This window comes from Sipha flava, unplaced genomic scaffold (genome assembly GCF_003268045.1).
Source record: "Sipha flava isolate LNK unplaced genomic scaffold, YSA_version1 76_pilon_pilon, whole genome shotgun sequence".
Lineage (NCBI taxonomy): Eukaryota > Metazoa > Arthropoda > Insecta > Hemiptera > Aphididae > Sipha > Sipha flava.
In genome coordinates this window covers 426,606-445,718 of record NW_020273616.1, presented here as the reverse complement: position 1 = coordinate 445,718, position 19,113 = coordinate 426,606, and the positions used below count along the sequence as shown (strand labels likewise).

Below are 19,113 nucleotides of genomic sequence, written 5' to 3'. Positions count from 1 at the left end.
CCCCCCCCCCCATCGATCGTATTTTACGGCATTTCACCAAATTGCAAACTTACAGTATAATTTGCCCTATACAAGTACTGGTCTATTAAATTTTAAAACACCCCCGTTAAATGAATCCTGGATACACCACTGCTTTACCCAGAGAGCACCATGAGGAGGCGACTATCACTATCCTCCAAAAATATTTTTTTTGTCATATCGATTGTAGCCATAAACGTTCGACTTATCCACCAATAAATGAACAACAGTATTTTTAAAATACACATAATAGGTAACGATGAATTCAAAGTCAATTAGATAGTAGATACTATGGGCGCAATTTACTATATCCATTTTAGACCCCGAAAAATCCCGGGCGCAATTTACTATACCTATTTTAGAACCAAAAAAAACCGCGGGCGCAATTTATAAACGCCCGCATTTTCATATTTCAAACCCTTAACGAATTATTTAAACAAAGACCCACCCATTGCTTTCCTTCCCATACCAAATAATATACATGTATATAACTATTCTATTGCAATAAAGGAGTTTTCTTAATTCCTTTTACTATCTATTTAACATATTATATTCTTTTTCAACGCATACAATTAACTAATTAATTTAATTATTTAAATAAAATATGTTCATAAGTACATGAGTCAAGAGATTCTCACTCCATTAATATATTTCTAGAGTTAAGTAATTACATTAGATAAACGGTATTCACCACGCTACCGATTACGATGAATTACAATAAACAATGCAATAAAAATATAAAGGCTGTATGCCACATAAAAGACATTAAAAACGACCTTTTTAATACGTGACGAGGTGGCCGAGTGGTTAAGGCGTTGGACTGCTAATCCAATGTGCTCTGCACGCGTGGGTTCGAATCCCATCTTCGTCGTATCCCTCTGAAATTTTTTTTCTTTTCTGACAAACGTAACACATTTATTATTCATCAGAATTGTTACCACCAGTTTTATCATTTCCATTTTTATAAATTTAAAATAGATGCATACGTGTTTTTCACCAATATAGCTTTGGCAACATTTCAATAAATTGATTTATATAGAACTAAAGAAAAAAATTACACAAATTATAAATAATGGAAGTGTCTATTTCACCTTCTACTCAGAACGAAGAATATTATATTTGTGTAGATATTTCAATTTTTACTATTTGTTATATAATTTGTTTGTAATATTTATTAAAAATTATTTAAAATTTAATGGAATGCAGATCATAATATTACAATTTTAAATAATCACAAATATTTCGTATTAGATCCGAAATTGGACATCGCATTTTATGTAAATAAACGCTCAAATCACAAAACTGATTAATAGGACTGATTTTATAGTTTAATTCAAGTATACATTTTTGTTCGATATTTTTCCATTTTAACTGTTATGGATTTGATAATACCGTGTAGTACAGTACCCCCCGCTCTCAAAAATTTCATTTATTTATTTATTTATATGTGTTCTTCATTTTATGCTCGAAAATATTTTGAACAAACTATTGAATGTTTTTGCATGATATGACATTTGTTTTTGAGAAGTTTTTACCTTTGGTTAAAGGTTATTTTCAAACACTTTAATTTAGGTGAGTTAAATTATTTTGAGTAGATATAATAAAAAGTTTATCCTAGTTATTTGACCTTTATATATTCAATTTATATGAGATTTATTTAATGAAATTAGTTTTTTTTTTTTTTTAAAAAAATTATTTAGTTTTTATTTAAATTATAATATATTAGAAATTGGATATACAAGATATACAAATATAATATATTTATATAATATTAATATATATTAATATAATATACAAGATTATTTTTTGGAATTTTATTTATGTTAACTGAACATCTCTCGTATGATAAAGTCTTCCGGCTGTCAGCTGTATGAAAATCCATTTTTGAATTGAAACGGTGCACAGATGTTTTATCTTTTTGTCACTAGTACAAGTACAAATAAATTATATAGGTACGTTATTGTAAGCATGCTTTTTTTCAACATTTATAAACTCTTTAATATAATTTGATTACTAGTTGTAAATAAAAATTAAAAACCTGTTATTGATGAAAAAAATGAAATGGACAGATATAAATGAGAATTTTATCATAAAATTTATATTGCCTATTATATTAGCATGTATACATTACTTTAATAGTTTTAAGCACCCTAAAATTACTTGTTATTTATGAAAAATGTATTCTGTTTATACTATATCATGATATTTTATGTAATAAAATATTTATTGTATATATACTTATATCTAAATAAATTTAAAATGTCTACATGAATTGCTTTTATCAAACAAATAATCAATGCACTATTGAAAAATGCCATATTATATATAATATATGTTACATATTTTAAACTATATTTATAATTATGAGTATATTACAGTATCAAATTTTAGTTGATTGTGCTTTTTATGACTTTCTATCTCCAAACTACTTGTACTTAAATTTTTTTCTATAATATTTGTAAACTTTCCAAATGAAACATTTGTAAGATTTTTTTAATTTTTACATTTGTATACAAACTAGTGGAGTGATTTGTAAATCAAATACATTTAAATTTAATTATAAAGCAAGTGATCCTGAACTTTAAACCTGTCATTCGTTTCGTGGACTCTTTGATCCATCAACACATTTTTATTTTGGCACACTGTCTGAACTACTTGAAACTGGCACTAATTGGCTTTTACTTTTTTATTTAATTCTTAAGTACACAAATGTACAAGCAGTACCTATGTAACCATACGTATTTAATACATAACATCAATAACATACAACTAGTGAATAACAAATTAGTGTAATTATAACTATAAATTATATTTATTGGGAATAACGTAAGTGTGATTAGATTAAATTTCTTTATTTTGCCAAAACATGTTAACGGAACATTCTTGGCAGTTATAGATTATACTGTATTCTCATTTACTATTCCGACAAACTCATTTCATAACAACTAAAAAAAATCTTTATAATATTGTCTGAAAAATTATTTTATTGTGTTGGAAAAAAAAACTATGTTTTGAGTAGAAATAATATGCACCTACGTTTATTTTATGTTGATCCGTTAAATTATTCAGTATATACATAATGTATTTTATACGTATACACAAGTCTGACTGTATTATGTCTTAAGCTTTTCGAAAAATATCCATGTACCGGTCATAAAGGCATTTACTACCGTTTTACTATGCCGAGCAGATAAAAATTTTAACCTATAACGTTGAAGATCTTGTGATTTATGCTTTTACTCAATTTATTGCACTTAAATACGTAATATATTATATTTATATATATATACATATATACTCGTATATATATAAAAGTCACTAGGTGATTTATCAATGATACTCGCCCACTTTAAGCTTAAAGTAAGCATTTTTCAAAGTATCACTTTTGGAAAACAAACTATCAATTGTTTTCTAATTTTAAAACATAAATAACAAATAAAAAAATATATACATATATTACGATTAATATTGTATAAATAATAATTTTGTAAGTAATTAATATTTAATATGTAATTATCTTAAATAATGCTATTTTTATAGCGTTTTTTTTTTTACAATAATTATTGACGAATACATTTTCAAGTAAAAACTCAAATATTTTAAGGCAATTATAACTTAGTTTTCATATTCATTACATCAATAAATTAAAATGTATCGACAGTTAAAAAAAAAAAATAGTAAATAATACATTTCTTAGTTAATTTTAATAATATACTGTCTAATATTATATAATCAAAAATCAACATTTGAAGTGTAAAACCGGATTTTTCTAAATTACACACACGTCGTACAGCATTGGTAAACAGTAACATAATCATTACATTGTCTTGTATAACGTCCATTAATTATATTATACCTCATAATTTTATTTTTGTAATTTATATTGCGTTAGATCGCGATATATTTTAAGGTGTATATATTCATCGAGATAATCACTATTTATTAAATAGTCGTTCTCTTTTTTTTTGCATATGATATTCTATGTTTATATTTCTATTTACAAATTATTTATAACCATTCCCGTAGCCATATAGCTTGTACTGAGAAAAGAAAGATATCACTGATCATTATTATATGGTCAGTATTTAGCACGACATCACGATGCTAACGTGTTGTCTTTTAATATCCGTTGTTGCGCAACATCGAACCTTATTGACTTATTGCGCCTGAGTGTTAAGCTCAAATTACCCATTCGTTAATTTATTATCCTAGCTAACTTCTTTTTAAGAGAAATATACGCAAATATTTTTCTTTGTTAACGAAGATATGGGCAATAGCCCATATGTTGCACAATTATCATAGTCAAAACTAAACATTTAAATAACTGATTAGATTAGACCAAAGTTTAACTTCTAAAAACATCAAATTATTTATTTCAATAAGAGTGGTGAAAGTAGAAGTTATCAATTTTGAAAAAAAAAATATAATAATAATAAAATTTCGGTGGTTTTTTTTTCAAATTTGTCATTGTTTAAGAAAAGCTTTTTCTTCTTTACATAAAAATAATCTTCAGATATTTATATGCTGTTATTACACGAAATGTGTATTAGAATAATGTAATATATAAACTGTAACAAGTCGGAATGAAATAATAAATAACAATAATACGTCAATTATTTGTCCGATTCAAATCTTGACATTATTCCAAAAGCAGTAATTTTAAAAATACATATATATATATATATTTTAAATATTTATTTTAATAATTTTATATTTTAAAATGTAGTTCTTGATTAAAATACCGACCTATCACCTATAGCTTGTTTTTGTATGATATAATCTATATTGTCCACTGCGTTCCACCCGTTCTAATGCTATGTTTCATATACCCTTTAGTTCCACCAATTACATGCAAAATGAACCTTTAAGTCATTTGATGTCGCAAGCCAATACGGACCCCACCTTTAACTTTCTTGTTTTTTAATATTACACACACTCAAAATGTATTTCTATTGTTTTTATTTACTATCATCATATAATAATTGTAATATCTTTTCTGCACATATATATTTTAATTATAAAGGGCTCAGCCCGTAAATTCTTAATAAATAAATAAATAAATAAATAAATAAATAAATAAATTATTTGGATCAATATTGTAGCAATATAAAATTCATTTATTTTTAATTTTTAAAGACATGTTCATTACTCGAAATGTCATTAAAAAATGTTGGTTATTTTTCTTCTTACGATCGACTTATATACTACTGTTAAGTATTACAGTTTACCACTAAACAATTGTTATTTAATTAAGTGTAACTATTATTATTATTTAATTATCATCTTATCTATAGCAATAGAACTTTCCGGTTCATGCTGTTTTAAACAAAACAAGACACTGGCTGTTGTAAGGTCTTTTATCGATCGTTCTAAGATATTTTATCGCCAAATCTAACCAATAAAAGACTATTAAATAGCCAACGGACGTCTAAAACTCGTCTAAAAAATTGTAAACCTACCGAAGATGACTTATGATACTACCGGCTATCTGATATGTATATACTCCGATTTCGTCCTGAAACCACACAAGTTGGTGAGACAAGCATTTAATTATTAATTAAACTGTATCTATTAGAAGTTATAATTTTAGAATTTTGGTAAATATAAACTAACAAATTGAAAAAAAAAAATTAGAAGTAACTAGTAAAAATGCAAAACCATTGTTGTAACCCCATAAAAAAAGTTTCTTACCTTAATCCATGTTTTATTATTATAACTTTACGAATGCTAAATGTACTGTAAATGTCATTAAAACTTTTGTCCGATTTTTGTGTAGATTTCAACTCAGGCATACCATCAGGGCAATAGGCCATGGCCTAGTTGACTCGAAGTTGCACCGTTCATGATAATATTTTGCGTGTACCTATAGGTTATTGATAAAAATATTCATACAAATCATAATCCGTAACCACGGATTTACGTCGGTGTTCGTATAAAGCAGTATAACACGTTCGATAACTATAATTTTCGTACATCCAGATTTTCCACATTTTGTCCTAACGTATCATTATGTAAATTCTAAATGAACCGAGAAACGTGTCTCAAGACGAATTCGAGCTAACGTTGTTTAACACGCTATTGTAAATGTTCATCGCGCAACGATCGTTTTTCGTGTAGAGTACATTATTTTACGTATGGATGCGACCGATACATCATGATGCGAGTAGATAAATTGTGGTTCCACATTCTACGCACCATCTGGTGCCCACTTGATTCCGGGTTTGGTAAATTGAGTCCCATTTTATTAATTTTAGGTAAACTGAGTTTCGCCTAAAAAAAAAAAAAAAGGTAAATTGAGTCCCTAATATAAAAATGAAATCGGTAAATTGAGTCCCTTGTATAAAAATTAAAGCGGTAATTCGAAATATGGTGAAATGCTGTTTTTTTTATTTAACACACTTTTAATTTTATTAACGCAATTGTATACTACATACATTAAACTTACATTTATCAGTTATCACATATCACATCCAACGTAACAAGATTAGTTGTTGTAGTTAGGTACTTACTTATATAAATATCGCGTAATATAATACGGAGCGAAATATAATGATATTTAACGATGTAACGATAAGATACACTTACCTATAATACTCAGTGAACTTTTAACTATATCAACGATGATATTTATAATTTAAATACATTTAAATAAATTTAATACACTAAATATTTTAAATGGGACTCAATTTGCCATTTTAACTGTTATACCGAAGGTCTCAGTTTACCTTTTTAAATTTTATACGTGGGACTTTATACGTTTACCGATTTCATTATCATAGTTGGGTCTTAGTTTACCTGTTTCGAAAAAAGATAAATTCGTTTGGGACTCAATTTACCTACGCCCCTTGATTCGTGTGTTACTAACACCAAGTACCTGTATCGCGACGGTACATGCACGCGTGCGGTAAAAAAATAATTTATAGATACTCATAACGTGATGCGACGAGTGACGTTTTGTGAAACTCGTTAACTCGTCAACGTCTAGCTATAAAAAAAAAAAAAAAACGATGAATACCGACGGTGGAGCAGGGTGCGCTTAAAACTAGGATTCGTGTTTAAATGAATACGTGCGGTGTGATATGTGACAGAATAATATGTAGTGGCAGCGGTCGTTGGCCATAAAAATTTAAAATGGCACGTGATCGACGGTTGTTTTTGCGCACGCGCTTACACGCGCGCGCATAATCAACCGGGTTCATAATACGTTATCAAATGTACGTTATCAAATACTCGTTACAGATTTTCTGCGAAAAAATACGCACCACGCGATAAATGCGTGTCGTACTAATAAAATATACATACGCAATATTATAGTATAATATCGGGTTGGAGAAACGTTGTGGCCGGTCGAACTCACGTGTATTTTTACGTATGAATGTTTAAGGCATTTGTGGTCCTTTATACAGGGCGCGTTAAACAAACGTAACAAGATAAATGAAAACCTAATAGTGGAACAAAAATAATACAATAAATAAATAATGAATTGGTACAAGAACTATAAACGAAAAACTTGAACGATGTAGGAGTACGCAAACAGGAAAAAAAATTGAGATTGACACAATTAAATCAATTAAAAATCTTGACGGTAAAGCGCGTCTTCTCAAGTGTGCGAACGCGTTCGAAAGCTCGGTGGCCAGTGCGTCGAAATTGTACTCGAAATATGGACGACCCGGGTGAATCTTTATAACAGTACTGTAATGTATAGGGAACAACAACGACAACGACAGTTAAAGTGATACGTATCGTTCGTCGAACCGTAATAAATTGGAAATTGTGACATGCACGGCGGCGAGTGAACAGTTCTCGTATGTCATGATGTTGCAGTATACACGCGCGCGGTATGCTGTGTTTATTATTACACATAACTCAATAGGAGGGACAGCGCGCGGGTTACATTAATGAAGCGAGTGTATTGTGGTCTTGGCGGTCGGTTTCGAGTCCGAGCTACGTCGACGACGACGGACGTACGGAAGAAATGGAAAACGAAAGGGAAAGCAAACAAAAGCTGCTTCCTGCCATTCACCTCGCTACAACGATTACGTACAGCTGTAATAGTAGCAGTAGCAGTAGTAAAATTTGCGTTATTATTAATATTAATATTCATTCGTATGTATACGATCGTGTGCCGGCTGCTGCAGTGCGAACCAGCGCCAAAAACGTTTACGAGCTGCCGAATGAGCAACGGCAGATTAATTATGTCTAAGCGAAACCGCACGCATGGTGCGCTTGCGGTAGTGCGCGTATGCGTGTGTACACTTGATACTTATGCCTTGACGTCGTAGCCGTGTAATATTCGTGTACGCATTCGTAATGCGTGTCGTCAGGTGTTGAGAGTCCAGATCATAACGTGATAAGAAGTTGATAAAATCGATACACAGTATCGATTATAAAAACTGTACATAATAAACTGATATGATCTAACGGAACACAAAATATACTCACCATAAATGAAAAAAAAATATAATAACTATTATTTGAAATCGGGAAAAATGCGGGACGTCGATTAAAAGTCGATACATTTTACTGCCCCGATTAGATTACCATATTTAGCGGGACACTTACTTGAAAATCGGGACATCTGGTCACACTATACAGGTGTGACTGGAGGAATGGATTTTGTGCAGGTCAATCATTTACACCCTCACAAATCCTTTTGGTACTATGTAATAGTAGTTTTTTTCTTTTTTTAATATATTAAAAATACAACTACAACGTGTGAAATGTACACAATAAATAATATTTATACTATAATTTTTTATATTATTTATATATAAATGGGAGTTAGTGAAAACATGAGAAGGAAGATGACCTCAACCATTGTTATAATAGTTAAAAGAAAAATATAGACAATTATTGATAGTTCGTGATAACCTGTACGCAATTACAAGTGACTGAAAATCATAGTTATCATAAATTTGATTATCTTAAAACTATACTTCGTCGATCACATCGTGATGTAAATATTTTAATATTTAGTATTTTTTTCTACGTTTCTAAGGTTTTTATTAATCACCTTGTTTAATCCCGAAGGTCTTATAAATGTAGATGTGAATGCTCTAATCTGAGATTATTATTTTATTATTATTTATTATTATTATTATTATTTAGTAAAAATTTAAACTTTGATTCAAACGATTTTTACTAGTCTTGCAGTTATTGTAACAAAAATACGACCAAATTGATGGACATGAGTTACGTCCATGTTATACTCATGATATGAATTTTTCAAATACATTCGCGTTATATTTTTCAGTCTCGAAGAAGATGAAAAATTACTTACGAGTTCATAAGTATATATTTATATTGCAAAACAGATTTCTTAATATTTCCCTAATTTATTCAGAGAAAAATGTATCTTAATAATTTTTAATAATAAAATATAAAAAGTTATAAAATAGAAGTTTACGTGTTACATTTTATTTACTATGATTTATTATAAAAATATTTGGTTCATATTTTATTATGAATGTATTCTAAAAATATATTAATCAAATGCGTTAAATGAGAGTTCAATGAAAAAACGCTTGCAGGCTGTTACTCTCATTGAGTTTTTACGATAAAGTTAATTTTTATTATCAATTAAGTTTGAACACTGTAGCTGAATTTATAGTTTTTATGAAGACGTTGTGAAAAAAGGTTGAGGTGCTGCCCTAAAAACAAGCGGATTGCAAGTGCGATACTTTCATAACTTAACGTAGCGTATATAAGTCTATGTAAAAAATTACAAGTTGAGGCCACTACATTTTCGAACTGCGCATTCATATTTTTTAGACTCCAACGCTACTGAATTCAGTGCGTATACATGCGCTGTGTAATATTTGTAGAACTAATTTAAAAAGCTTTGTTTTCAAACCGATTCTTCCATTTTCCTAAATCCAATGCGACTTTCTCCGATTCCCTGTATTATTATCCTTTTTTTATTTCCTACATTTGTCTTGGATATGACTGCGCCTAGGTCTTCCTCTGCCCGACTTCACTTCGATTTTTCCATCAATTACAGTCGTCATTCATTAGTATTAAAACTCTTGTGCGAGATGTCCTATCTTTCTTCTCTCCACTATCGTCGTCCATTTCGATCGAATTTTTTTTTATCTTCTGGTACACTTTTTTATTTGTCTTTCCGAGAAACTTTTAGCAGTTCCTTGATTTCGATTAGCCTCCATTTTTCTTACGTCCGCTTTCAACGTTATTAAAAGGGGTAGATACCGAATATCGCGTGAATTCATCGGACATTTTATAGATAAAAATGTAGAAAGAAAAACGAACGAACTTTACGAACGCCAATTATTATTATTATGTGCATAGTGATATGTATATAGCATATAACACAATGTACATACACCGCATGGAAATAATAATAATAATAATAATAATAATAATTGTATACGTATATTATTATAATAGCACGCGCGCGCGTCTGAGTTCTATCGTCGGTCGGAGGCTGCGATGGTCTTACGGGTGTTTACACGAACGCCGCCCCGATACGCTCGCGCGCGCGATTTATAAATATCGTCAGACCGTTGCGGTCCCCGTAGTCCCGTCCCCGCCGCCGCCGACGAGGTTGCCAGCCGGCCGGTCGACGATGGTTATATTCGCATGTGCGGACCACTTACCACCATTCGGCGGCAACGCACACGACGACGTGTTCTGCCGGGTAACGTGACCAGACGACCCTCCGCCTCCCTGCCTTGGCCCCGCCATGCGTACGAATTATTTTACTATTTTTCACTGACCTCTCCTTTCTCTCCGTCTTTCTCGTGCGCACGCTTTAAGCCCCGCAACTCGACACGTCCGTCCGTACGTAAAATAATATTCATAACAATAATGCCCCGCCGCAGCACCAACAGCCGGCAACGATTACGTCATCTGTACACGTTATTACACTATAATATTGTTACTTATTGTTTACACGCGCGATTTTTGCGGCAGTCGAGAAGATACGAGGTGCACGCGGCAGCCAAGTACTAGAAGTTGGCCGGGCACACGCCACCATGTGACGAACACATTTGTTCGCTCGTTAAACTTATTCGATTATTTCCATCGTTTCTACTTCTTCTCTCCGTTTTCAATCGAATCATTGGTTCGCAGCCGTCGTTTCCATGTCTCTCGGTCGCTGTCCTTCCACTTCGCTTCTTAGTCTTCTACCATTCCGTTCGTGTATTCCAGTAACCGTGGTGTTTCTCTATGATTATTGTTTCCCATCGATCATTCCTTTCAAAAATTAATCCCACCATCGTGTTTGAGAATATGACCTTATCCTTTCGTTCGTCCTTTTCTTTATACTTTTTCCGTGGAGTGATCTTTTATTCAACACCGTTTATCTAATACTTCTTCATTAGTCATTTTACATTAGACCGTCTTTCATTTTTTCGTACACCACATTGTATCACCATTGTTCTTCTCTTTTCTTCTTCTACAATAGCCCATGTTTCAAATCTGCGGAGCATTGTTAGCTCATATATTTTAGTCGCATCGTATGTTTTTAGAAAATTATTCCTGATTTTATATTTAATATTTTTCTAGGCACAAATACTTTTTTTATTATTAATTGCCATCTTGCCTTGGCATAATTTTTTACCGTTTCCTTTATTCATCTTTCATCTGATCTTTAAGTGCTTCCCAAATATCTGCAGTGTTTCTACTTTTTATTTTATTTATCATGTTTATTTATAGACGCCTGGTGGGCATACAGTACATAGATGATAAATACATGATAAGATATTTCGGTGAATATAATAAAATTAAATAATAGAAATATTTTTCTATAATATTAACTCATTTTAATTTTATTATTGTTCTATTGTTATTTTCTACTTTAGGCTAAGATTTTCGTCTCCAGTAGTTTTATGAATGTTTGTCTATCGCGTTAAATCTTACAGATTTACAATTCTACAACAATAACTATATGGCAATAGTGAAAAGAGGAGTATAATTTATTAGATTTGGTTCGTTGTACCTCGCTAAGAATATATCTCAGTGTTGGCGTGATTTTAATCTGCTCCTTTGGTAGCGACCAACATTGCTTGAACGTAAGACCATATTTTTTTACGTCAAACATGGTGTAAGTTTAATATTTGCATACAACTGAATATATATTTTAATTAAAAAAAAGATATTCGTCAATTTTAGGAAGTTTTTAAGTTCTGTTAATGTTTAAAATGTAATTTATATATGAAACAAGGTGATTTTAAAAAACAATGAGTATCAAATATGAATGAGATTGTATACATTTCGGGGCTCCGAATTTAACTATAATATTAAACTTATATGGATTATAACTCATAAAAACCTCAGTCGTTTTGAAAATCACGTATATGAATTTTAATATAAATTATACGATTAACTACGATTAAGATATTGAACTCGGATAACTTTTGTGGAATCTTAAGTTAACGGTTAGCGACCATGAAACCTAAAATCGACACTATTAAAAATTTAAGTTTTCATATTATTATATTTATTTTATACTTCATTAAAATAATTTATCAATAGTATTTATGTAGTATTTTGACATATCGGAAAAATAACTTCTTACAAGGTTCCAACAAAATAAAATTTTCAATCTAAAAGATTCTAATAGAACTATTATTATACTAAAGAAAAAAAAAATGAAAAAAAGTTAAACTACCTACGTATAGTTTTAACGTTTCTCGCTTCAATCACAATCGAAAATAACATGAGCATAGAGATTTAATAACTTCGAAAGATGAAAAAACAAAAGCGGTTTTGATTTGCAATGTCTTGTTTATGTGTTATTAGAAATGGTTTTCGATCTCTAATCAGTGATTGGCATTGACCACGAAACGCTACCGCCTCTAATCTCTACAATCTCACCCGTTGACCACGGGTCCAGAAAATTGATACACGGATGATGATGTGTTCCGACAGATTAGTATTTAATTAATAATATACCATCAGTTTACGTGCTCAAACGTGTTTAATGACTTACATTTAATTCGTTTCTTCTTTTCATTAATTTCGTCATATTATAAATTATCGATAAACTTTCAACACAATATTATACTCTAATTTAATGTGCGTACACGGAATAAATATTTCATTAATTATCAGTGCTCGAAGTAGGGGATACGGAGGGATGGCAACCCTCTACTTGTTTTGTTTAGAATAATACATTACTCCTAAGACTTGTATTTTAAAATGATTTAAGTACTTATCATTTTTATATTTATATATAAGACATTTTTTTTTTGAAAATAATTGTTTTTAATATTCAAGCCCAGGTACCTGGCTTATCGTGTTTTATAGTATAAATCGTTTCGCAACTCTTATTATACCGGTATTTAGAGCCACGGACTAAGATAATATACTTTATGTGAACTATAAAAAAAAAAAATATTATAGGTACACAAGGTGTGAAGAATCTTATGATGAAATCAGGAAAGCTGAATTTTAAGGCCTCCCTCCACTTATCTTGAGTCATTTTGACCACTTTTAACTATATATAGTATAATTAGTACTTTTTGCGAATTAAATTATATCGCATCCGGTGATCAATAAAATATATAATATCAATAATAGTACTTAGAAGATAAAACATATGTGTATATGAACTAAGAATGAAGATACTAAGATACTCTATTAAATTAGTATACTATTCGGTAATTTTCAAAATTAATATACATGGTACATGACGGATTTGTGTTTTTCGAAGTAGTTTTCGTAAAGTAGACATCGCTGTAATAAATGTATCCAATTATGTTACCCCAATGTGAGTATTACTTTTTTTTACGAATATTATACGATGTATTATTTATCTTATAATTATGTAAATTATATAAATACACAATTAACACACTTATTTCTACTTACCAATGTATTCACTTTTTATCGCTGGTTGGTACATTAAGAATGATAACGAAGGTAACACTAAATTTAAAATATACTCAACGTAGGTATAATTTAATCGTAATTTATTCTAAGTATTAAAAAAATGTATTGTCTTGTGTAGTTGTGCCTATATAATTCGTGTTTTATATTGTGTTCTCTCAAATCGGCCTACAGCGTAGTTAGTACAGTACAATAGAAGTATAGAAAATAGTTTTGTATAATATTTTAAACGGCGTTTTCTTCTAAAAACTGTATGACATAAATTATACCTAATTATTATTATTTTTAAACACGTCTTGTTTATGAATAATTATTTTGTTACTATATCCATTAAGTTCATTTTAAAATCAGTGTTAAAAGTAAAAAGAACAATAATGCTGCTGATTTTTTTTTTTAAATTTATATAACTATACAGGTAAATATTTAATTAATCCACTGAAGTAATTTTTTTCTACGTAATAAATCTATATAAATGGTTTCCGTAAAATATTGATGACAATCCTGTTAAAATCTTGGATTTATACAAAAATTATGGTTCAAAATATGACTGAGAAAAAATTCTATAGATTTTATTTTGGTAAACATCGTTTCTAATAAAAAATTTCTAAACTAGTTTTACAACTAATGTAAAAGCGAGTTGAATTAATATATAACATAAGACGAAACAAATTAATGTTAATTATCCAACATCATAAGACTTATATATTTTAAAATACCTTGTAATCTTTACTATATTAAAAACCACAAACATTAACCGGTTAAATTTGTAATTTAAATTTAAAATGTTTCTATTTTAAACATATAAACCATATTTTCACAAGTAATGATTAAATAGTAGCAATAAATAATAACAATTCATTTCTAAATACTTGAATTAAAATATTTAAATCGATTGAAAATTTTGCAACTAAAAATATAGATTTCAAAAAAATAAATTTAAAGAATGAATAAGATATAACAAATTATTATTTTTTTATTTGTTATTACCTAAAAATAATCGAATACATTTTCATTTAAATTTAAAATCATCAATAATTTTAATTTAGTTTTAAATAATAACACCCAAATTATTTTACAAATTGGTTAACAATACGAGTATTCCTAATGTAAATATAAATCAACAGTTTAAAGGATCACATATTTAACTAGCAATTTACTTTCTATCATACCTATTTACTTAAATACTTAAATATATTTCGAGGTTATAATGTTTCATTAATTTAAGTTTCAATTTTACTTTTGAAGACGCTTGTTGTTTCTAATGACCTTTTAAACTTTTAACCATGCAGGTTACCTTCAGGTTAATTATTTATTATTGTATTATCCCAATGTTCGTGATACTATGGTCAATCTTTTAATATTATTTTAATCACAAACAGTGTATAAGGTTGTATTTCAATAGTTTATAATTTATAAAATGACCAAACAAGCTAATAAATCATACGTCTTAATATTATAATACATGTGCATTTGTCAATGATGATACTTCGTGTCAATATATATATATTGATTTATACCTTGAATAATTCGTATACACTGTTTCCTGAAATAAAATAAAATTTTTTCATAAAACTCCTCTGACCACCTGTGTTTACCTATTATGTTGGAATGTAATTAGATATGGTATTTATTTTATTACTGATGTCATTTGCCAACAACAATTGTACAGCTTAAGTTATGAAAAAATTATGCTTAGGTTACTTTTCTATTAGTATGAAAGAAGCTAATTTTTTGTTCTATTTTATATATTATTTTAGATATCGTATTTCAGTTGTCTATTTATAACATCAATGGAAGCATCTATCACTTTGTAAATTAAAATATTTATTAGTTGTTACTATGTAACAATGAAAACAAAATCATTTTTTGAAATAAAACTGAAGAATAAAATAATTTACTGAACTTTTAAAAAAAGTATCTATGTTTTTAATTTTTTTTTTTTTTTTTTTTATTGTTATATACTCGTATAATAATATTTATCTATTTAAATTTAGATTAGTGAATTAGTAAATTTAATATATGATTGAACATTTTTTTTAACATGTTTCAAATGTTTAACATTTTAGGCTATTTCAAAAATTAAAAAAACTGATATTTTCAGTACAAAATTGTAATGAAAGTCGATTTTAGTTGTAAAATGAATCATTGTTTGGAATCTAAATGATGATACATTTTATATATTATTACAATTTAAACTTGAGAGTATCTACATTCGCCACATGGGTTTCCAAAATATTGTGCACATCGGATTCGGAAATAATTTTGACTATTTTCGATTAACTGAGTTCCACCTTGGACTGATCTTTCTATATTATAAAACGACATTTAAAAGCGTAAAATAACAATACTTCACTTACTACTTTATGTTGACAAATAATGTAGTCGAGTGCTCGACTAATTTTACTTGTCGTTATAATTATATAATATAGTTTTCGCCTGCCTTGAGGACCATAAAAACAATTATACTGCACAATGAATATTGATGTGATAATTTTAGTTGTCTAGTTTTGATGTGATGTATAAATGTTGGATGTCCTTTAAGATCTACCATTATTTTATTTCTAATTACTGACCAGTTCAGGTCTTAATACTCTATAATATCCATAACTATGAAAAACAATACAGTAGAGCGTCGATTATCCGCACTAATTGGGATCGAAGGGGGTGCGAATAATCGATTTTTGCGGATAATCAAACAACCATTGAAAATTGTAATATAAAGTTAAAAACTAATTTACTAGATATAATACTAAATATAATATTCATACATAATATAAAAAATTATATATATAAAATAATATAAAAATATATATATATATACATATATTGTATAACATTATAGTACACGATATAACATAACGAATGATAAAACTAAATTAAATTAAACTAAAAATAAATTTGTACTCAAAAAATTTGTAGTGCGGATAATTGACGTGCGGATAATCGACGCTCCACTGTATATAGATGGTTACCAGTTATAAAATAGTTAATGTATTTATTTTAAACAATACTAGACCTACATTTGTTTGTACCTTCATAGCTATTATTATTGTCAAAGCCTCATTGTAAAATACAACTATTTATAGTAGAACTTGTTACTAATTTTATACAATATGTACATAATAACACAAGTGTTAAATAGTTAACTAAATAACTTCAAACTATTTTTGATAACAATTAATTTGAATTACATGACTCATAAAAACTTAAATAAAACTTTAGCTACGATACTATAGCAATATCAATTGAAACGGTCATAACGGTATAAATTGAACGATCAATGTTTTCGTAGTAGAATTATTGTTTGTTTGTTTATCCGATATGCGAGCATAGTTTGCTATAATTAACCAAGTTATATTAATAAGTCTTATATTTAGTCTCATAAATATATGCAATTTTGTTTTCATGAATTCAAATATTTTTAAATTAAATACGTTCCTCAATTCACTTCGAACCTAAAACTATATAAGTATACAGTTATTATACGTTAATTTTCTTAAAACCGCTTCCGGAGTTAAAAATCAATGTACAATTGTTTATCTAAAAACGTTTCCGAAGTTAAAAATAAAAAATGTAAAAAAAAAATTATTTAATCATGTATCATTGTATGAAAGATATATCACGTGACCTATGTAGTCGTTCCGAAGTTTTCGGGAACATTTGTTATATTCATACTTCAAAATGTAAAAATAAAACGTTGCATAGGAATGATTCACAAGGAAATATGATTCATTTCGGTATTGTTATTATTATTTTATCCATTTAATAAGAACTTCGTGTGCGATGTGAGGAAACAAACAATGTAAAACAAAATAGGTACATATACGCGGCTTATCACCCGTTGAGGATTTATAACAAAGAAAATTATATCTTAAAAAGCCTTCCAGCAAGGATAGAGAGGTTTTTAATTCAATGATTCACATTTTATCATTATTGTTTTCGTGACCAATTCACCGCACTACGTGCATATTATTTTGTTTCGTGGTACATTCATACTATACAAAGTTTTAATTATACCATAATCAATGCTTTTTTAAAAGTGGACACTACATTAAGATGAAATAATATATCATGTATGACTAACGTTTCCGCAGAAGTTTTCCGTGAGTGCTGACTGAACAATAAGAATGGAATAATGTTATAAATGTCAAAAAAAGCCTGAAAAATAAATTATTTAAAATTCACAGTTTGATTACTTAAGGTCTTAAACGCAAAAAGGTTGATTTAAAATTTTTTTTAGTTTCTGTAACTAAGTATAAAATAATTATTCTAAGCTATACTCGAATGGATTTATTCATTATATATTTTATTGCTTAGCTTAATAGTTACTACTTAGTACTTACTAAGTAGTGTATATTATTGTAAATTTTACAGAACTATATTTTTTCTTTTACTATTACCAACTGATTATATTTATCTACAACTACTCGTATAATCCCATAATTTGACACCTACATCTATTAAATTATATTAAAAAATGAATTTTTTAATACTTTCATAACTGTAACTATAGGGTGTCTCAAAAATAACGCAGGATTTAAATCTGCTATAAATTAAATTTATTTCTTTTAAAAAAAAACCTAAAAAATACATCATTCTCTTCAGAAGAAGTTAAAATTTAACAGTGAAAAACAGTATCGTACATATGAACCTCCCTACTAGCGATTATTCTTTCCATAAAATTTATCATCACTCGATCACACATTGCTCCATCAAGTTCGTTGAGGACACGACGAATTTTTTTCATGTTCCAAGACATTTTGAACTTTGTTCTGGTAAATTCGTGACTTAGTTTATCCCCATAAGAAAATATCACACAGCGTCAAGTCGCAAGATCGAAATGCGTAGCTTTGGTCTTCACACAACGGGATTAGTCTATCCAGGAACTTCTTACGCAGCAGAGTGATTGTTTCTCTTGAAGTGTAACAAGTTGAAACCAAGTATTTTTGATGTTCATTTGGTCAAAATAAGGTCAAAGAAAATTACCGAGATCAGTAGGTATTCTTGTATGGTTACAACAAGACGGCGCAACATTTTTATATTTTTTTTATTTTTGTAAAATATGCAGGTTTAATAGGATAATTTTTTGGATTTTAACTAATATATTTTATAAGCTTCATGTATATAACATATTTTTTTTAAATTTATGAATTGTAAAATTTATTATATCGTTTTTATTTTGTTTTCGATCAACAAGTATTTATCATCAAATTTATACATCTATAAATTCCCGTTTGAATAAAAATA

The 19,113-nt window shown here is 28.7% G+C and overlaps 1 protein-coding gene and 1 non-coding gene across 3 annotated transcripts in view; both read left to right on the top strand.

Moving 5' to 3' along the window:
• LOC112692674 (A disintegrin and metalloproteinase with thrombospondin motifs 9-like) overlaps window positions 1–19,113 on the top strand; it is an 85,616-nt gene that overhangs the window by 46,532 nt on the left and 19,971 nt on the right. The gene's annotated exons all lie outside the window — the stretch shown is intronic.
• On the top strand, window positions 808–889 carry Trnas-gcu. Its single transcript has one exon. It is a non-coding gene; the product is annotated as a tRNA-Ser (tRNA).